Genomic DNA, 19977 nt, shown 5'->3' on the forward strand with positions numbered 1-19977 from the left:
AAAGTTTGGAACGGCTCTGTTTACAAGAACCTCGTTTACAGTACAAGTTCAATATCACAGAAAGCGAAAAATGGATAAAGATGTTGTGGTACTTACGTACAATGCAATATCACTCAGCAATGAAATCTATGTCATCAGGCCCATAGCAGCATAATGAGTGGATTCAGGTACGATGATTCTAAGTGAAATAAGTCACACAGAGAAAGAAACATCATAAGATATCACTAATACACGGAATGTAAACTTGGCTACACAGGAACTGAATTACAAAACAGAACAGGTTCTCAAATGTAGAAAACCAACTTATACTTGCTTAAGGGGAAAGGTGAGCTAGGGTGCTGCATAAAACAAGAGATTGAAATTAACACAGATACCGTTCCATAAGCCAAATATGTAATAGACAAGAGCTACTCCTTGCTCAACGAAGTGGACTCAACACCCCATATTAAACGCCTAAGAATATACCTGACTAGTAAGAATCTTAAAACCTATGGATTTATATGTCTCTGAAAGAGAATCAAGCGTGTGTACAGCGGCATAAACGCAGCAGTGATAGGATTGGTGAGGTTCGGTGAGCAAATGCAGACCCTTTGAAGTCATATTGCATGGTACCCATTCCATGGGTCTCAACTCTCCAGGTTTAAGGGATTCTTCCTTCACCTAAAACATGCATGTGGAACCCACAGTATGATCCAGCGTGTGATTGGAAAACTTGTTCAAATGTGTCTCAGTTTTCGTCCCCTGGTACTCGGGTGCAGCATTCCAGACGCTTTACTAACACTCTCCCCACTTGGAGAGTCAGTGCCTTTAACCTCCTGTTTGGCCCAGTTTGCAATTTCTGTGGAAGATGAACAGGAATAGGGAGAACCCATGAGCGACTAGCTGGAGGTGTCTAGACGGGCAAATTTAACTCTCATTTCCCACCAGGAAGATGAATTAACCAAAGGCTCAACGTGCCATGCCGGAAGAACACTAGGGCTTGAAGCAATCATGTGGTGTTGCGGCCAGGTCACAAGAAAGCGAGTTGAAGGAAGGAGCTCATGGGCACTGTAATTCAGAAACCTGCAGAGATATAAATGACAGCTATCGTCCAAAAATATATTGAAGTAAGGCTGCCAAGAGGACTTGAAGGCGGGGCAGAATTGCAGGAAACCGATTTCAGGAGGTAGACTGGAATTGCATGTAAAGCATAGGAAAAGAGGCAGAACTTGCACAATGATGCACTTGGCCAAAAAGGGCGTATGCGTTTTTTCCTGAATATATTCAGGAAAAAACGCATACGCTCTTTTTGGCCAACCAAGCAAGCTTGCAAAGGAAATCTGCACTACAATGAAGTCTCACTGCCCCCTGGTCAAAAGGGCCATATGAAAAAAGTGTAAAATCTAGAAAGGCAGGACAGGCCATGGAGAACTGGGAGCCTTGTTATGCTGATGGGCGGGATGTAAATTGCCAACAGCCACTCTGGAGAAGTGTATGGTGTTTCCTGAAACATCTAAAAAACAAAGCAACAGAGCCTAGGGCACTTCCACTTATGGTCCTATAGCTTAGGGAAATTAAAATCAAAACCACACAGCCACCCCAAAATTTGGGCCACCTCTGTTTACAAGAACCTCGTTTACGGCACAAGTTCAATATCGCAGAAAGCGAAAAATGGATAAAGACGTTGTGGTACTTACGTACAATGCAATAAAACTCAGCAATGAAATCTATGTCATCAGGCCCCTAGCAGCATAATGAGTGGATTCAGGTACGATGATTCTAAGTGAAATAAGTCACACAGAAAAAGAAACATCATAAGATATCACTAATACACGGAATGTAAACTTGGCTACACAGGAACTGAATTACAAAACAGAACAGGGTCTCAAATGTAAAAAACCAACTTATGCTTGTTTAAGGGGTAGGTGAGTAGGGTGGTGCATAAAACCAGAGATTGAAATTAGCACACATACCGTTCCATAAGCCAAATATGTAACAGACAAGAGCTACTCCTTGCTCAACGAAGTGGACTCAACAACCCATATTAAACGCCTAAATATATACCAGACTAGTAAGAATCTTAAAACCTATGGATATATATGTCTCCGAAAGAGAATCAAACGTGTGTATAGCGGCATATACACAGCAGTGATAGGATTGGTGAGGTTCAGTGACCAAATGCAGACCCTTTGAAGTCATACTGCATGGTACCCATTCCATGGGTCTCAACTCTCCAGGTTTAAGGGATTCTTCCTTCACCTAAAACATGCATGTGGAACCCAGAGTATGATCCACCGTGTGATCGGGAAACGTGTTCAAATGTGTCTCAGTTTTCGTCCCCTGGTACTCGGGTGCAACATTCCAGACGCTTTACTAACACTCTCCCCACTTGGAGAGTCAGGGCCTTTAACCTCCTTTTTGGCCCACTTTGCAATTTCTGCAGAAAATGAACACGAATAGGAGTACCCATGAGCAAATAGCTGGAGGTGTCTGGACGGGCAAATTTAACTCTTATTTCCCACCAGGAAGAGGAATTAACCAAAGGCTCAGTGTGCCATGCCGGAACCACACGAGGGCCTGAAGCAATCCGGCGGTGTTGCGGCCAGCTCACAAGGAAGCGAGTTGAAGAAAGGAGCTCAGGGGCACTGTTATTCACAAACCTGCAGAGTTATAAATGACAGCTATCGTCCAAAAATATATTGAAGTAAGGCTGCCAAGAGGACTTGAAAGCGGGACAGAATTGCAGGAAACCGATTTCAGAAGGTAGACTGTAATTGCATGTAAAGCATAGGAAAAGAAGCAGAACGTCCACAATGATGCACTTGGCCAAAAAGGGCATATGCGTTTTTCCCTGAATATATTCAGGAAAAAACGGATATGCCCTTTTTGTACAACCAAGCAAGCTTGCAAAGGAAATCTGCACTAAAATGAAGTCTCACTGCCCCCCCAGTCAAAAGGGCCATCTGAAAAATGTGTAAAATCCAGAAAAGCAGGACAGGCCATGGAGAACTGGGAGCCTTGTTATGCTGATGGGTGGGATGTAAATTGCCAACAGCCACTGTGGAGAAGTGTATGGTGTTTCCTGAAACATCTACAAAACAAAGCAACAGAGCCTAGGGCACTGCCACTTATGGTCCTATAGCTTAGGGAAATTAAAATCAAAAAGCCACAGCTACCCCAGAGTTTGGGACAGCTCTGTTTACAAGAACCTCGTTTACGGTACAACTTCAATATCACAGAAAGCGAAAAATGGATAAAGATGTTGTGGTACTTACGTAAAATGCAATATCACTCAGCAATGAAAACTATGTCATCAGGCCCATAGCAGCATAATGAGTGGATTCAGGTACGATGATTCTAAGTGAAATAAGTCACACAGAAAAAGAAACATCATAAGATATGACTAATACATGGAATGTACACTTGGCTACACAGGAACTGAATTACAAAACAGAACAGGGTCTCAAATGTAGAACACCAACTTATGCTTTCTTAAGGGGAAAGGTGAGTTGGGGTGCTGCATAAAACCAGAGATTGAAATGAGCACAGATACCGTTCCATAAGCCAAATATGTAATAGACAAGAGCTACTCCTTGCTCAACGAAGTGGACTCAACACCCCATATTAAACGCCTAAGAATATACCTGACTAGTAAGAATCTTAACACCTATGGATTTATATGTCTCCGAAAGAGAATCAAGTGTGTGTACAGTGGCATAAACGCAGCAGTGATAGGATTGGTGAGGTTCGGTGAGCAAATGCAGACCCTTTGAAGTCATATTGCATGGTACCCATTCCATGTGTGTCATCTCTCCAGGTTTAAGTATTCTTCCTTCAGCTAAAACATGCATGTGGATCCCAGAGTATGATCCACCGTGTGATCGGGAAACGTGTTCAAATGTGTCTCAGTTTTCGACCCCTGGTATTTCAGTGCAACATTCCAGAAGCTTTACTAACACTCTCCCCACTTGGAGAGTCAATGCCTTTAACCTCCTGTTTGTCCCAGTTTGCAATTTCTGCGTAAGATGAACAGGAATAGGGAGAACCAATGAGAGACTAGCTGGAGGTGTCTGGACGGGCAAATTTAACTCTCATTTCCCACCAGGAAGAGGAATTAACCAATGGCTCAGCGTGCCATGCCAGAACCACACTAGGGCCTGAAGCAATTCTTCGGTGTTGCGGCCAGCTCATAAGAAAGAGAGTTGAAGAAAGGAGCTCAGGGGCACTGTAATTCACAAACATGCAGAGTTATAAATGACAGCTATCGTCCAAAAATATATTGAACTAAGGCTGCCAAGAGGACTTGAAAGTGGGGCAGAATTGCAGGAAACCGATTTCAGGAGATAGACAGGAATTGCACGTAAAGCATAGGAAAAGGGGCAGAACGTCCACAATGATGCACTTGGCCAAAAAGGGCGTATGCGTTTTTTCCTGAATATATTCAGGAAAAAACGCATACGCACTTTTTGGCCAACCAAGCAAGCTTGCAAAGGAAATCTGCACTACAATGAAGTCTCACTGCCCCCCTGTCAAAAGGGCCATCTGATAAAAGTCTAAAATCCAGAAAGGCAGGACAGGCTATGGAGAACTGGGAGCCTTGTTATGCTGATGGGCGGGATGTAAATTGTCAACAGCCACTCTGGAGAAGTGTATGGTGTTTCCTGAAACATACAAAAAACAAAGCAACAGAGGCTAGGGCACATGCACATATGGTCCTATAGCTTAGGGAAATTAAAATCAAAAAGACACAGCCACCGCAAAGTTTGGGATGGCTCTGTTTACAAGAACCTCGTTTACGGTACAAGTTCAATATCACAGAAAGCGATAAATGGATAAAGAAGTTGTGGTACTTACGAACAATGCAATATCTCTCAGCAATGAAATCTATGTCATCAGGCCCGTAGCATCATAATGAGTGGATTCAGGTACGATAATTCTAAGTGAAATAAGTCACACAGAAAAAGAAACATCATAAGATATCACTAATACACGGAATGTAAACTTGGCTACAGAGGAACTGAATTACAAAAGAGAACAGGGTCTCAAATGTAGAAAACCAACTTATGCTTGCTTAAGGGGAAAGGTGAGTTGGGGTGCTGCATAAAACCAGAGATTGAAATTAGCACAGATACCGTTCCATAAGCCAAATATGTAATAGACAAGAGCTACTCCTTGCTCAACGAAGTGGACTCAACACCCCATATTAAACGCCTAAGAATATACCTGACTAGTAACAATCTTAAAACCTATGGATTTATATGTCTCCGAAAGAGAATCAAGCGTGTGTACAGTGGCATAAACGCAGCAGTGATAGGATTGGGGAGGTTCGGTGAGCAAATGCAGAGCCTTTGAAGTCATATTGCATGGTACCCATTCCATGGGTCTCAACTCTCCAGGTTTAAGGGATTCTTCCTTCAGCTAAAACATGCATGTGGAACCCAGAGTATGATCCACCGTGTGATCGAGAAACGTGTTCAAATGTGTCTCAGTTTTCGTCCCCTGGTACTTGGGTGCAACATTCCAGACGCTTTACTAACACTCTCCCCACTTGGAGAGTCAGTGTCTTTAACCTCCTGTTTGGCCGAGTTTGCAATTTCTGCGGAAAATGAACAGGAATAGGGAGAACAAATGAGAGACTAGCTGGAGGTGTCTGGACGGGCAAATTTAACTCTCATTTCCCACCAGGAAGAGGAATTATCCAAAGGCTCAGTGTGCCATGCCGGAACCACACTAAGGCCTGAAGCAATCCTGCGGTGTTGCGGCCAGCACACAAGAAAGCGAGTTGAAGAAAGGAGCTCAGGGGCACTGTAGTCCACAAACCTGCAGAGTTATAAATGACAGCTATCGTCCAAAAATATATTGAAGTAAGGCTGCCACGAGGACTTGAAAGAGGGGCAGAATTGCAGGAAACCGATTTCAGGAGGTAGACTGGAATTGCATGTAAAGCATAGGAAAAGAGGCAGAACGTCCACAATGATGCACTTGGCCAAAAGGGGCGTATACGTTTTTTCTGAATATATTCACGAAAAAACGCATGCGCACTTTTTAGCCAACCAAGCAAGCTTGCAAAGGAAATCTGCACTACAATGAAGTCTCACTGCCCCCCGGTCAAAACGGCCATCTGAAAAAAGTGTAAAATCCACAAAGTCAGGATAGGCCATGGAGAACTGGGAGCCTTGTTATGCTGATGGGCGGGATGTAAATTGCCAACAGCCACTCTGGAGAACTCTATGGTGTTTCCTGAAACATCCAAAAAACAAAGCAACAGAGCCTAGGGCACTTCCACTTATGGTCCTATAGCTTAGGGAAATTAAAATAAAAAAGACACAGCCACCCCAAAGTTTGGAACGGCTCTGTTTACAAGAACCTCGTTTACAGTACAAGTTCAATATCACAGAAAGCGAAAAATGGATAAAGATGTTGTGGTACTTACGTACAATGCAATATCACTCAGCAATGAAATCTATGTCATCAGGCCCATAGCAGCATAATGAGTGGATTCAGGTACGATGATTCTAAGTGAAATAAGTCACACAGAAAAAGAAACATCATAAGATATCACTAATACACGGAATGTAAACTTGGCTACACAGGAACTGAATTACAAAACAGAACAGGTTCTCAAATGTAGAAAACCAACTTATACTTGCTTAAGGGGAAAGGTGAGCTAGGGTGCTGCATAAAACAAGAGATTGAAATTAACACAGATACCGTTCCATAAGCCAAATATGTAATAGACAAGAGCTACTCCTTGCTCAACGAAGTGGACTCAACACCCCATATTAAACGCCTAAGAATATACCTGACTAGTAAAAATCTTAAAACCTATGGATTTATATGTCTCCGAAAGAGAATCAAGCGTGTGTACAGCGGCATAAACGCAGCAGTGATAGGATTGGTGAGGTTTGGTGAGCAAATGCAGACCCTTTGAAGTCATATTGCATGGTACCCATTCCATGGGTCTCAACTCTCCAGGTTTAAGGGATTCTTCCTTCACCTAAAACATGCATGTGGAACCCACAGTATGATCCAGCGTGTGATTGGAAAACTTGTTCAAATGTGTCTCAGTTTTCGTCCCCTGGTACTCGGGTGCAGCATTCCAGACGCTTTACTAACACTCTCCCCACTTGGAGAGTCAGTGCCTTTAACCTCCTTTTTGGCCCAGTTTGCAATTTCTGTGGAAGATGAACAGGAATAGGGAGAACCCATGAGCGACTAGCTGGAGGTGTCTAGACGGACAAATTTAACTCTCATTTCCCACCACCAAGATGAATTAACCAAAGGCTCAACGTGCCATGCCAGAAGAACACTAGGGCTTGAAGCAATCATGTGGTGTTGCGGCCAGGTCACAAGAAAGCGAGTTGAAGGAAGGAGCTCATGGGCACTGTAATTCAGAAACCTGCAGAGATATAAATGACAGCTATCGTCCAAAAATATATTGAAGTAAGGCTGCCAAGAGGACTTGAAGGCGGGGCAGAATTGCAGGAAACCGATTTCAGGAGGTAGACTGGAATTGCATGTAAAGCATAGGAAAAGAGGCAGAACTTGCACAATGATGCACTTGGCCAAAAAGGGCATATGCGTTTTTTCCTGAATATATTCAGGAAAAAACGCATACGCTCTTTTTGGCCAACCAAGCAAGCTTGCAAAGGAAATCTGCACTACAATGAAGTCTCACTGCGCCCCGGTCAAAAGGGCCATCTGAAAAAAGTGTAAAATCCACAAAGGCAGGACAGGCCATGGAGAACTGGGAGCCTTGTTATGCTGATGGGCGGGATGTAAATTGCCAACAGCCACTCTGGAGAAGTGTATGGTGTTTCCTGAAACATCTAAAAAACAAAGCAACAGAGCCTAGGGCACTTCCACTTATGGTCCTATAGCTTAGGGAAATTAAAATCAAAACCACACAGCCACCCCAAAATTTGGGCCACCTCTGTTTACAAGAACCTCGTTTACGGCACAAGTTCAATATCGCAGAAAGCGAAAAATGGATAAAGACGTTGTGGTACTTACGTACAATGCAATAAAACTCAGCAATGAAATCTATGTCATCAGGCCCCTAGCAGCATAATGAGTGGATTCAGGTACGATGATTCTAAGTGAAATAAGTCACACAGAAAAAGAAACATCATAAGATATCACTAATACACGGAATGTAAACTTGGCTACACAGGAACTGAATTACAAAACAGAACAGGGTCTCAAATGTAAAAAACCAACTTATGCTTGTTTAAGGGGTAGGTGAGTAGGGTGGTGCATAAAACCAGAGATTGAAATTAGCACACATACCGTTCCATAAGCCAAATATGTAACAGACAAGAGCTACTCCTTGCTCAACGAAGTGGACTCAACAACCCATATTAAACGCCTAAATATATACCAGACTAGTAAGAATCTTAAAACCTATGGATATATATGTCTCCGAAAGAGAATCAAACGTGTGTATAGCGGCATATACACAGCAGTGATAGGATTGGTGAGGTTCAGTGACCAAATGCAGACCCTTTGAAGTCATACTGCATGGTACCCATTCCATGGGTCTCAACTCTCCAGGTTTAAGGGATTCTTCCTTTACCTAAAACATGCATGTGGAACCCAGAGTATGATCCACCGTGTGATCGGGAAACGTGTTCAAATGTGTCTCAGTTTTCGTCCCCTGGTACTCGGGTGCAACATTCCAGACGCTTTACTAACACTCTCCCCACTTGGAGAGTCAGGGCCTTTAACCTCCTTTTTGGCCCACTTTGCAATTTCTGCAGAAAATGAACACGAATAGGAGTACCCATGAGCAACTAGCTGGAGGTGTCTGGACGGGCAAATTTAACTCTCATTTCCCACCAGGAAGAGGAATTAACCAAAGGCTCAGCCTGCCATGCCGGAACCACACTAGGGCCTGAAGCAATCCGGCGGTGTTGCGGCCAGCTCACAAGGAAGCGAGATGAAGAAAGGAGCTCAGGGGCACTGTTATTCACAAACCTGCAGAGTTATAAATGACAGCTATCGTCCAAAAATATATTGAAGTAAGGCTGCCAAGAGGACTTGAAAGCGGGACAGAATTGCAGGAAACCGATTTCAGAAGGTAGACTGGAATTGCATGTAAAGCATAGGAAAAGAAGCAGAACGTCCACAATGATGCACTTGGCCAAAAAGGGCGTATGCGTTTTTTCCTGAATATATTCAGGAAAAAACGGATATGCCCTTTTTGGACAACCAAGCAAGCTTGCAAAGGAAATCTGCACTAAAATGAAGTCTCACTGCCCCCCCAGTCAAAAGGGCCATCTGAAAAATGTGTAAAATCCAGAAAAGCAGGACAGGCCATGGAGAACTGGGAGCCTTGTTATGCTGATGGGTGGGATGTAAATTGCCAACAGCCACTGTGGAGAAGTGTATGGTGTTTCCTGAAACATCTACAAAACAAAGCAACAGAGCCTAGGGCACTGCCACTTATGGTCCTATAGCTTAGGGAAATTAAAATCAAAAAGACACAGCCACCCCAAAGTTTGCGACGGTTCCGTTTACAAGAACCTCGTTTACGGTACAAGTTCAATATCACAGAAAGCGAAAAATGGATAAAGAAGTTGTGGTACTTACGTACAATGCAATATCACTGAGCAATGAAATCTATGTCATCAGGCCCATAGCAGCATAATGAGTGGATTCAGGTATGATGATTCTAAGTGAAATAAGTCACACAGAAAAAGAAACATCATAAGATATCACTACTACACGGAATGTAAACTTGGCTACACAGGAACTGAATTACAAAACAGAACAGGGTCTCAAATGCAGAAAACCAACTTATGCTTGCTTAAGTGGAAAGGTGAGTTGGGGTGCTGCATAAAACCAGAGATTGAAATGAGCACAGATACCGTTCCATAAGCCAAATATGTAATAGACAAGAGCTACTCCTTGCTCAACGAAGTGGACTCAACACCCCATATTAAACGCATAACAATATACCTGACTAGTAAGAATCTTAAAACCTATGGATTTATATGTCTCCAAAAGAGAATCAAGCGTGTGTACAGCAGCATAAATGCAGCAGTGATAGGATTGGTGAAGTTCGCTGAGCAAATGCAGACCCTTTGAAGTCATAATACATGGTACCCATTCCATGGGTCTCAACTCTCCAGGTTTAAGGGATTCTTCCTTCAGCTAAAACATGCATGTGGAACCCAGAGTATGATCCACCGTGTGATCGGGAAACGTGTTCAAATGTGTCTCAGTTTTCGTACCCTGGTACTCGGGTGCAACATTCCAGATGCTTTACTAACACATTCCCCATTTGGAGAGTCAGTTCCTTTAAACTCCTGTTTGGCCCAGTTTGCAATTTCTGCGGAAAATGAACAGGAATAGGGAGAACCCATGAGAGAATAGCTGGAGGTGTCTGGACGGGCAAATTTAACTCTCATTTCCCACCAGGAAGAAGAATTAACCAAAGGCTCAGCGTGTTATGCCAGAACCACACTAGGGCCTGAAGCACTCCTGCGGTGTTTCGGCAGCTCACAAGAAAGCGAGTTGAAGGAAGGAGCTCAGGGGCACTGTAATTCACAAACCTGCAGAGTTATAAATGACAGCTATCGTCCAAAAATATATTGAAGTAAGGCTGCGAAGCGGACTTGAAAGCGGGGCAGAACTGCAAGAAACCGATTTCAGGAGGTAGACTAGAATTGCATGTAAAGCATAGGAAAAGAGGCAGAACTTCCACAATGATGCACTTGGCCAAAAAGGGCGTATGCGTTTTTTCCTGAATATATTCAGGAAGAAACGCATACACACTTTTTGGTCAACCAAGCAAGCTTGCAAAAGAAATCTGCACTACAATGAAGTCTCACTGCCCCCCGGTCTAAGGGGCCATCTGAAAAAAGTGTAAAATCCTGAAAGGCAGGACAGGCCATGCAGAACTTGGAGCCTTGTTATGCTGATGGGCGGGATGTAAATTGCCAACAGCCACTCTGGAGAAGTGTATGGTGTTTCCAGAAACATCTAAAAAACAAAGCAACAGAGCCTAGGGCACTTCCACTTATGGTCCTATAGCTTAGGGAAATTAAAATAAAAAAAAAAAACAGCCACCCCAAAGTTTGGGACAGCTGTGTTTACAAGAACCTCATTTACGGTACAAGTTCAATATGGCAGAAAGCGAAAAATGGATAAAGAAGTTGTGGTACTTACGTACAATGCAATATCACTCAGCAATGAAATCTATGTCATCAGACCCGTAACAGCATAATGAGTGGATTCAGGTACGATGATTCTAAGTGAAATAAGTCACACAGAAAAAGAAACATCATAAGATATCACTACTACACGCAATGTAAACTTGGCTACACAGGAACTGAATTACAAAACAGAACAGGGTCTCAAATGTAGAAAACCAACTTATGCTTGCTTAAGGGGAAAGGTGAGTTGGGGTGCTGCATAAAACCAGAGATTGAAATTAGCACAGATACCGTTCCATAAGCCAAATATGTAATAGACAAGAGCTACTCCTTGCTCAACAAAGTGGACTCAACACCCCATATTAAACGCCTAAGAATATACCTGACTAGGAAGAATCTTAAAACCTATGGATTTATATGTCTCCGAAAGAGAATAAAGGGTGTGTGCAGTGGCATAAACGCAGCAGTGATAGGATTGGTGAGGTTCGGTGAGCAAACGCAGACCCTTTGAAGTCATAATGCATCGTACCCATTCCATGGGTCTCAACCCTCCAGGTTTAAGGGATTGTTCCTTCAGCTAAAACATGCATGTGGAACCCAGAGTATGATCCACCATGTGATCGGGAAACATGTTCAAATGTGTCTTAGTTTTCATCATCTTGTACTCGGGTGCAACAATCCAGACGCTTTACTAACACTCTCCCCACTTGGAGAGTCAGTGCCTTTAATCTCCTGTTTGGCCCAGTTTGCAAATTCTGTGGAAGATGAACAGGAATAGGGAGAACCCATGAGAGACTAGCTGGAGGTGTCTGGACGGGCAAATTTAACTCTCATTTCCCACCAGGAAGAGGAATTAACCAAAGGCTCATCATGCCGCGCTGGAACCACACTAGGGCCTGAAGCAATCCTGCGGTGTTGCGGCCAGCTCACAAGAAAGCGAGTTGAAGAAAGGAGCTCAGGGGCCCTATCATTCACAAACCTGCAGAGATATAAATGACAGCTATCGTCCAAAAATATATTGAAGTAAGGCTGCCAAGAGGACATGAAAGCGGGGCAGAATTGCAGGAATCCGATTTCAGGAGGTAGACTGGAATTGCATGTAAAGCATAGGAAAAGAGGCAGAACGTCCACAATGATACACTTGGCCAAAAAGGGCTTATGCGTTTTTTCCTGAATATATTCAGGAAAAAACACATACGCTCTTTTTGGCCAACCAAGCAAGCTTGCAAAGGAAATCTGCACTACAATGAAGTCTCACTGCCCCCCGGTCAAAAGGGCCATCTGAAAAAAGTGTAAAATCCACAAAGGCAGGACAGGCCATGGAGAACTGGGAGCCTTGTTATGCTGATGGGCGGGATGTAAATTGCCAACAGCCACTCTGGAGAAGTGTATGGTGTTTCCTGAAACATCTAAAAAACAAAGCAACAGAGCCTAGGCCACTTCCACTTATGGTCCTATAGCTTAGGGAAATTAAAATCAAAAAGACACAGCCACCCCAAAGTTTGGGATGGCTCTGTTTACAAGAACCTCGTTTATGGTACAAGTTCAATATCACAGAAAGCGAAAAATGGATAAAGAAGTTGTGGTACTTACGTACAATGCAATATCACTCAGCAATGAAATCTATGTCATCAGGCCCGTAGCAGCATAATGAGTGGATTCAGGTACGATGATTCTAAGTGAAATAAGTCACAGAGAAAAAGAAACATCATAAGATATCACTAATACACGGAATGTAAACTTGGCTACACAGGATCTGAATTACAAAACAGAACAGTGTCTCAAATGTAGAACACCAACTTATGCTTGTTTAAGGGGAAAGGTGAGTTGGGGTGCTGCATAAAACCAGAGATTGAAATTAGCACAGATACCGTTCCATAAGCCAAATATGTAATAGACAAGAGCTACTCCTTGCTCAACGAAGTGGACTCAACACCCCATATTAAACGCCTAAGAATATACCTGACTAGGAAGAATCTTAAAACCTATGGATTTATATGTCTCCGAAAGAGAATGAAGCGTGTGTACAGCGGCATAAACGCAGCAGTGATAGGATTGGTGAGGGTCAGTGAGCAAATGCAGACCCTTTGAAGTAATATTACATGGTACCCATTCCATGGGTCTCAACTCTCCAAGTTTAAGTATTCTTCCTTCAGCTAAAACATGCATGTGGAACCCAGAGTATGATCCACCGTGTGATCAGGAAACGTGTTCAAATGTGTCTCAGTTTTCGTCCCCTGGTACTTGGGTGCAACATTCCAGACGCTTTACTAACACTCTCCCCACTTGGAGAGTCAGTGCCTTTAACCTCCTGTTTGGCCCAGTTTGCAATTTCTGCGGAAAATGAACAGGAATAGGGAGAACCCATGAGAGACTAGCTGGAGGTGTCTTGACGGGAAAATTTAACTCTCATTTTCCACCAGGAAGAGTAATTAACCAAAGGCTCAGCGTGCCATGCCAGAACCACAGTAGGGCCAGAATAATCCTGCGGTGTTGCGGCCAGCTCACAAGAAAGCGAGTTGAAGAAAGGAGCTCAGTGGCACTGTAATTCAGAAACATGCAGAGTTATAAATGACAGCTATCGTCCAAAAGTATATTGAAGTAAGGCTGCCATGAGGACTTGAAAGTGGGGCGTAATTGCACGAAACCGATTTCAGGAGTTAGACTGGAATTGCATGTAAAGCATAGGAAAAGAGGCAGAACGTCCACAATGATGCACTTGGCCAAAAAGGGTGTATTCGTTTTTTCCTAAATATATTCAGGAAAAAACGCATACGCACTTTTTGGTCAACCAAGGAAGATTGCAAAGGAAATCTGCACTACAATGAAGTCTCACTGTCCCCCGGTCAAAAGGGCCATCTGAGAAAAGTCTAAAATCCAGAAAGGCAGGACAGGCCATGGAGAACTGGGAGCCTTGTTATGCTGATGGGCGGGATGTAAATTGCCAACAGCCACTCTGGAGAAGTGTATGGTGTTTCCTGAAACACCCAAAAAACAAAGCAACAGAGCCTAGGGCACTTCCACTTATGGTCCTATAGCTTAGGGAAATTAAAATCAAAAAGACACAGCCACCCCAAAGTTTGGGACGGCTCTGTTTACAAGAACCTCCTTTACGGTACAAGTTTAATATCGCAGAAAGCGAAAAATGGATAACGAAGTTGTGGTACTTACGTACAATGCAATATCACTCAGCAATGAAATCTGTGTCATCAGACCCGTAGCAGCATAATGAGTGGATTCAGGTATGATGATTCTAAGTGAAATAAGTCACACAGAAAAAGGAACATCATAAGATATCACTAATACACGGAATGTAAACTTGGCTACACAGGATCTGAATTACAAAACAGAACAGTGTCTCAAATGTAGAACACCAACTTATGCTTGCTTAAGGTGAAAGGTGAGTTGGGGTGCTGCATAAAACCAGAGATTGAAATTAGCACAGATACCGTTCCATAAGCCAAATATGTAATAGACAAGAGCTACTCCTTACTCAACGAAGTGGACTCAACACCCCGTATTAAACGCCTAAGAATATACCTGACTAGTAAGAATCTTAAAACCTATGGATTTATATGTCTCCGAAAGAGAATCAAGCGTGTGTACAGTGGCATAAACGCAGCAGTGATAGGATTGGTGAGGTTCGGTGAGCAAATGCAGACCCTTTGAAGTCATATTTCATGGTACCCATTCCATGGGTCTCAAATCTCCAGGTTTAAGGGATTCTTCCTTCAGCTAAAACATGCATGTGGAACCCAGAGTATGATCCACCGTGTGATCGGGAAACGTGTTCAAATGTGTCTTAGTTTTTGTTCCCTGGTACTCGGGTGCAAAATTCCAGACGCTTTACTAACACTCTCCCCACTTGGAGAGTCAGTGCCTTTAAACTCCTGTTTGGCCCAGTTTGCAATATCTGCGGAAAATGAACAGCAATAGGGAGAACCCATGAAAGACTAGCTGGAGGTGTCTGGACGGGCAAATTTAACTCTCATTTCCCACCAGGAAGAGGAATTAACCAAAGGCTCAACGTGCCATGCCGGAACCACACTAGGGCCTGAAGCAATCCTGCGGTGTTGCGGCCAGCTCAAAAGAAAGCGAGTTGAAGAAAGGAGCTCAGGGACACTGTCATTCACAAACCTGCAGAGTTATAAATGACAGCTATCGTCCAAAATTATATTGAAGTAAGGCTGCCAAGAGGACTTGAAAGTGGGGCAGAATTGCAGGAAACCAATTTCAGGAGGTAGACTGGAATTGCATGTAAAGCATAGGAAAAGAGGCAGAACGTCCACAATGATTCACTTGGCCAAAAAGGGCTTATGCGTTTTTTCCTGCATATATTCAGGAAAAAACGCATATGCACTTTTTGGCCAACCAAGCAAGCTTGCAAAGGAAATCTGCACTACAATGAAGTCTCACTGCCCCCCGGTCAAAAGGGCCATCTGAAAAAAGTGTAAAATCCACAAAGGCAGGACAGGCCATGGAGAACTGGGAGCCTTGTTATGCTGATGGGCGGGATGTAAATTGCCAACAGCCTCTCTGGAGAAGTGTATGGTGTTTCCTGAAACATCCAAAAAACAAAGCAACAGAGCCTAGGCCACTTCCACTTATGGTCCTATAGCTTAGGGAAATTAAAATCAAAAAGCCACAGCTACCCCAGAGTTTGGGACAGCTCTGTTTACAAGAACCTCGTTTATGGTACAAGTTCAATATCACAGAAAGCGAAAAATGGATAAAGAAGTTGTGGTACTTACGTAAAATGCAATATCACTCAGCAATGAAATCTATGTCATCAGGCCCGTAGCAGCATAATGAGTGGATTCAGGTACGATGATTCTAAGTGAAATAAGTCACACAGAAAAAGAAACATCATAAGATATCACTAATACACGGAATGTACACTTGGCTACACAGGAACTGAATTACAAAACAGAACAGGGTATCAAATGTAGAACACCAACTTATGCTTTCTTAAGGGGAAAGGTGAGTTGGGGTGCTGCATAAAACCAGAGATTGAAATGAGCACAGATACCGTTCCATAAGCCAAATATGTAATAGACAAGAGCTACTCCTTGCTCAACGAAGTGGACTCAACACCCCATATTAAACGCCTAAGAATATACCTGACTAGTAAGAATCTTAACACCTATGGATTTATATGTCTCCGAAAGAGAATCAAGTGTGTGTACAGTGGCATAAACGCAGCAGTGATAGGATTGGTGAGGTTCGGTGAGCAAATGCAGACCCTTTGAAGTCATATTGCATGGTACCCATTCCATGCGTGTCATCTCTCCAGGTTTAAGTATTCTTCCTTCAGCTAAAACATGCATGTGGATCCCAGAGTATGATCCACCGTGTGATCGGGAAACGTGTTCAAATGTGTCTCAGTTTTCGACCCCTGGTATTTCAGTGCAACATTCCAGAAGCTTTACTAACACTCTCCCCACTTGGAGAGTCAATGCCTTTAACCTCCTGTTTGTCCCAGTTTGCAATTTCTGCGTAAGATGAACAGGAATAGGGAGAACCAATGAGAGACTAGCTGGAGGTGTCTGGACGGGAAAATTTAACTCTCATTTCCCACCAGGAAGAGGAATTAACCAATGGCTCAGCGTGCCATGCCAGAACCACACTAGGGCCTGAAGCAATCCTTCGGTGTTGCGGCCAGCTCATAAGAAAGAGAGTTGAAGAAAGGAGCTCAGGGGCACTGTAATTCACAAACATGCAGAGTTATAAATGACAGCTATCGTCCAAAAATATATTGAACTAAGGCTGCCAAGAGGACTTGAAAGTGGGGCAGAATTGCAGGAAACCGATTTCAGGAGGTAGACAGGAATTGCACGTAAAGCATAGGAAAAGAGGCAGAACGTCCACAATGATGCACTTGGCCAAAAAGGGTGTATTCGTTTTTTCCTAAATATATTCAGGAAAAAACGCATACGCACTTTTTGGTCAACCAAGGAAGATTGCAAAGGAAATCTGCACTACAATGAAGTCTCACTGTCCCGCGGTCAAAAGGGCCATCTGAGAAAAGTCTAAAATCCAGAAAGGCAGGACAGGCCATGGAGAACTGGGAGCCTTGTTATGCTGATGGGCGGGATGTAAATTGCCAACAGCCACTCTGGAGAAGTGTATGGTGTTTCCTGAAACACCCAAAAAACAAAGCAACAGAGCCTAGGGCACTTCCACTTATGGTCCTATAGCTTAGGGAAATTAAAATCAAAAAGACACAGCCACCCCAAAGTTTGGGACGGCTCTGTTTACAAGAACCTCCTTTACGGTACAAGTTTAATATCGCAGAAAGCGAAAAATGGATAACGAAGTTGTGGTACTTACGTACAATGCAATATCACTCAGCAATGAAATCTGTGTCATCAGACCCGTAGCAGCATAATGAGTGGATTCAGGTATGATGATTCTAAGTGAAATAAGTCACACAGAAAAAGGAACATCATAAGATGTCACTAATACACGGAATGTAAACTTGGCTACACAGGATCTGAATTACAAAACAGAACAGTGTCTCAAATGTAGAACACCAACTTATGCTTGCTTAAGGGGAAAGGTGAGTTGGGGTGCTGCATAAAACCAGAGATTGAAATTAGCACAGATACCGTTCCATAAGCCAAATATGTAATAGACAAGAGCTACTCCTTGCTCAACGAAGTGGACTCAACACCCCGTATTAAACGCCTAAGAATATACCTGACTAGTAAGAATCTTAAAACCTATGGATTTATATGTCTCCGAAAGAGAATCAAGCGTGTGTACAGTGGCATAAACGCAGCAGTGATAGGATTGGTGAGGTTCGGTGAGCAAATGCAGACCCTTTGAAGTCATATTGCATGGTACCCATTCCATGGGTCTCAAATCTCCAGGTTTAAGGGATTCTTCCTTCAGCTAAAACATGCATGTGGATCCCAGAGTATGATCCACCGTGTGATCGGGAAACGTGTTCAAATGTGTCTCAGTTTTCGACCCCTGGTATTTCAGTGCAACATTCCAGAAGCTTTACTAACACTCTCCCCACTTGGAGAGTCAATGCCTTTAACCTCCTGTTTGTCCCAGTTTGCAATTTCTGCGTAAGATGAACAGGAATAGGGAGAACCAATGAGAGACTAGCTGGAGGTGTCTGGACGGGCAAATTTAACTCTCATTTCCCACCAGGAAGAGGAATTAACCAATGGCTCAGCGTGCCATGCCAGAACCACACTAGGGCCTGAAGCAATTCTTCGGTGTTGCGGCCAGCTCATAAGAAAGAGAGTTGAAGAAAGGAGCTCAGGGGCACTGTAATTCACAAACATGCAGAGTTATAAATGACAGCTATCGTCCAAAAATATATTGAACTAAGGCTGCCAAGAGGACTTGAAAGTGGGGCAGAATTGCAGGAAACCGATTTCAGGAGGTAGACAGGAATTGCACGTAAAGCATAGGAAAAGAGGCAGAACGTCCACAATGATGCACTTGGCCAAAAAGGGCGTATGCGTTTTTTCCTGAATATATTCAGGAAAAAACGCATACGCCCTTTTTGGCCAACCAAGCAAGCTTGCAAAGGAAATCTGCACTACAATGAAGTCTCACTGCCCCCCTGTCAAAAGGGCCATCTGATAAAAGTCTAAAATCCAGAAAGGCAGGACAGGCTATGGAGAACTGGGAGCCTTGTTATGCTGATGGGCGGGATGTAAATTGTCAACAGCCACTCTGGAGAAGTGTATGGTGTTTCCTGAAACATATAAAAAACAAAGCAACAGAGCCTAGGGCACTTCCACTTATGGTCCTATAGCTTAGGGAAATTAAAATCAAAAAGACACAGCCACCCCAAAGTTTGGGATGGCTCTGTTTACAAGAACCTCGTTTACGGTACAAGTTCAATATCGCAGAAAGGGAAAAATGGATAAAGAAGTTGTGGTACTTACGTAAAATTCAATATCACTCAGCAATGAAATCTGTGTCATCAGGCCCGTAGCAGCATAATGAGTGGACTCAGGTACGATGATTCTAAGTGAAATAAGTCACACAGAAAAAGAAACATCATAAGATATCACTACTACACGGAATGTAAACTTGGCTACACAGGAACTGAATTACAAAACAGAACAGGGTCTCAAATGTAGAAAATCAACTGATGCTTGCTTAAGGGGAAAGGTGAGTTGGGGTGCTGCATAAAACCAGAGATTGAAATTAGCACAGATACCGTTCCATAAGCCAAATATGTAATAGACAAGAGCTACTCCTTGCTCAACGAAGTGGACACAACACACCATATTAAACGCCTAAGAATATACCTGACTAGTAAGAATCTTAAAACCTATGGATTTCTATGTCTCCGAAAGAGAATCAAACGTGTGTACAGCGGCATAAACGCAGCAGTGATAGGATTGGTGAGGTTCGGTGAGCAAATGCAGACCCTTTGAAGTCATATTGCATGGTACCCATTCCATGGGTCTCAACTCTCCAGGTTTAAGGGATTCTTCCTTCAGCTAAAACATGCATGTGGAACCCAGAGTATGATCCACCGTGTGATCGGGAAACGTGTTCAAATGTGTCTCAGTTTTTGTCCCCTGGTACTCGGGTGCAACATTCCAGATGCTTTACTAACACATTCCCCATTTGGAGAGTCAGTTCCTTTAAACTCCTGTTTGGCCCAGTTTGCAATTTCTGCGGAAAATGAACAGGAATAGGGAGAACCAATGAGAGAATAGCTGGAGGTGTCTGGACGGGAAAATTTAACTCTCATTTCCCACCAGGAAGAGGAATTAACCAAAGGCTCAGCGTGTTATGCCAGAACCACACTAGGGCCTGAAGCAATCCTGCGGTTTTGCGGCCAGCTCACAAGAAAGCGAGT

Source organism: Orcinus orca, chromosome 2 (genome assembly GCF_937001465.1).
Source record: "Orcinus orca chromosome 2, mOrcOrc1.1, whole genome shotgun sequence".
Taxonomy (NCBI): Eukaryota; Metazoa; Chordata; class Mammalia; order Artiodactyla; family Delphinidae; genus Orcinus; species Orcinus orca.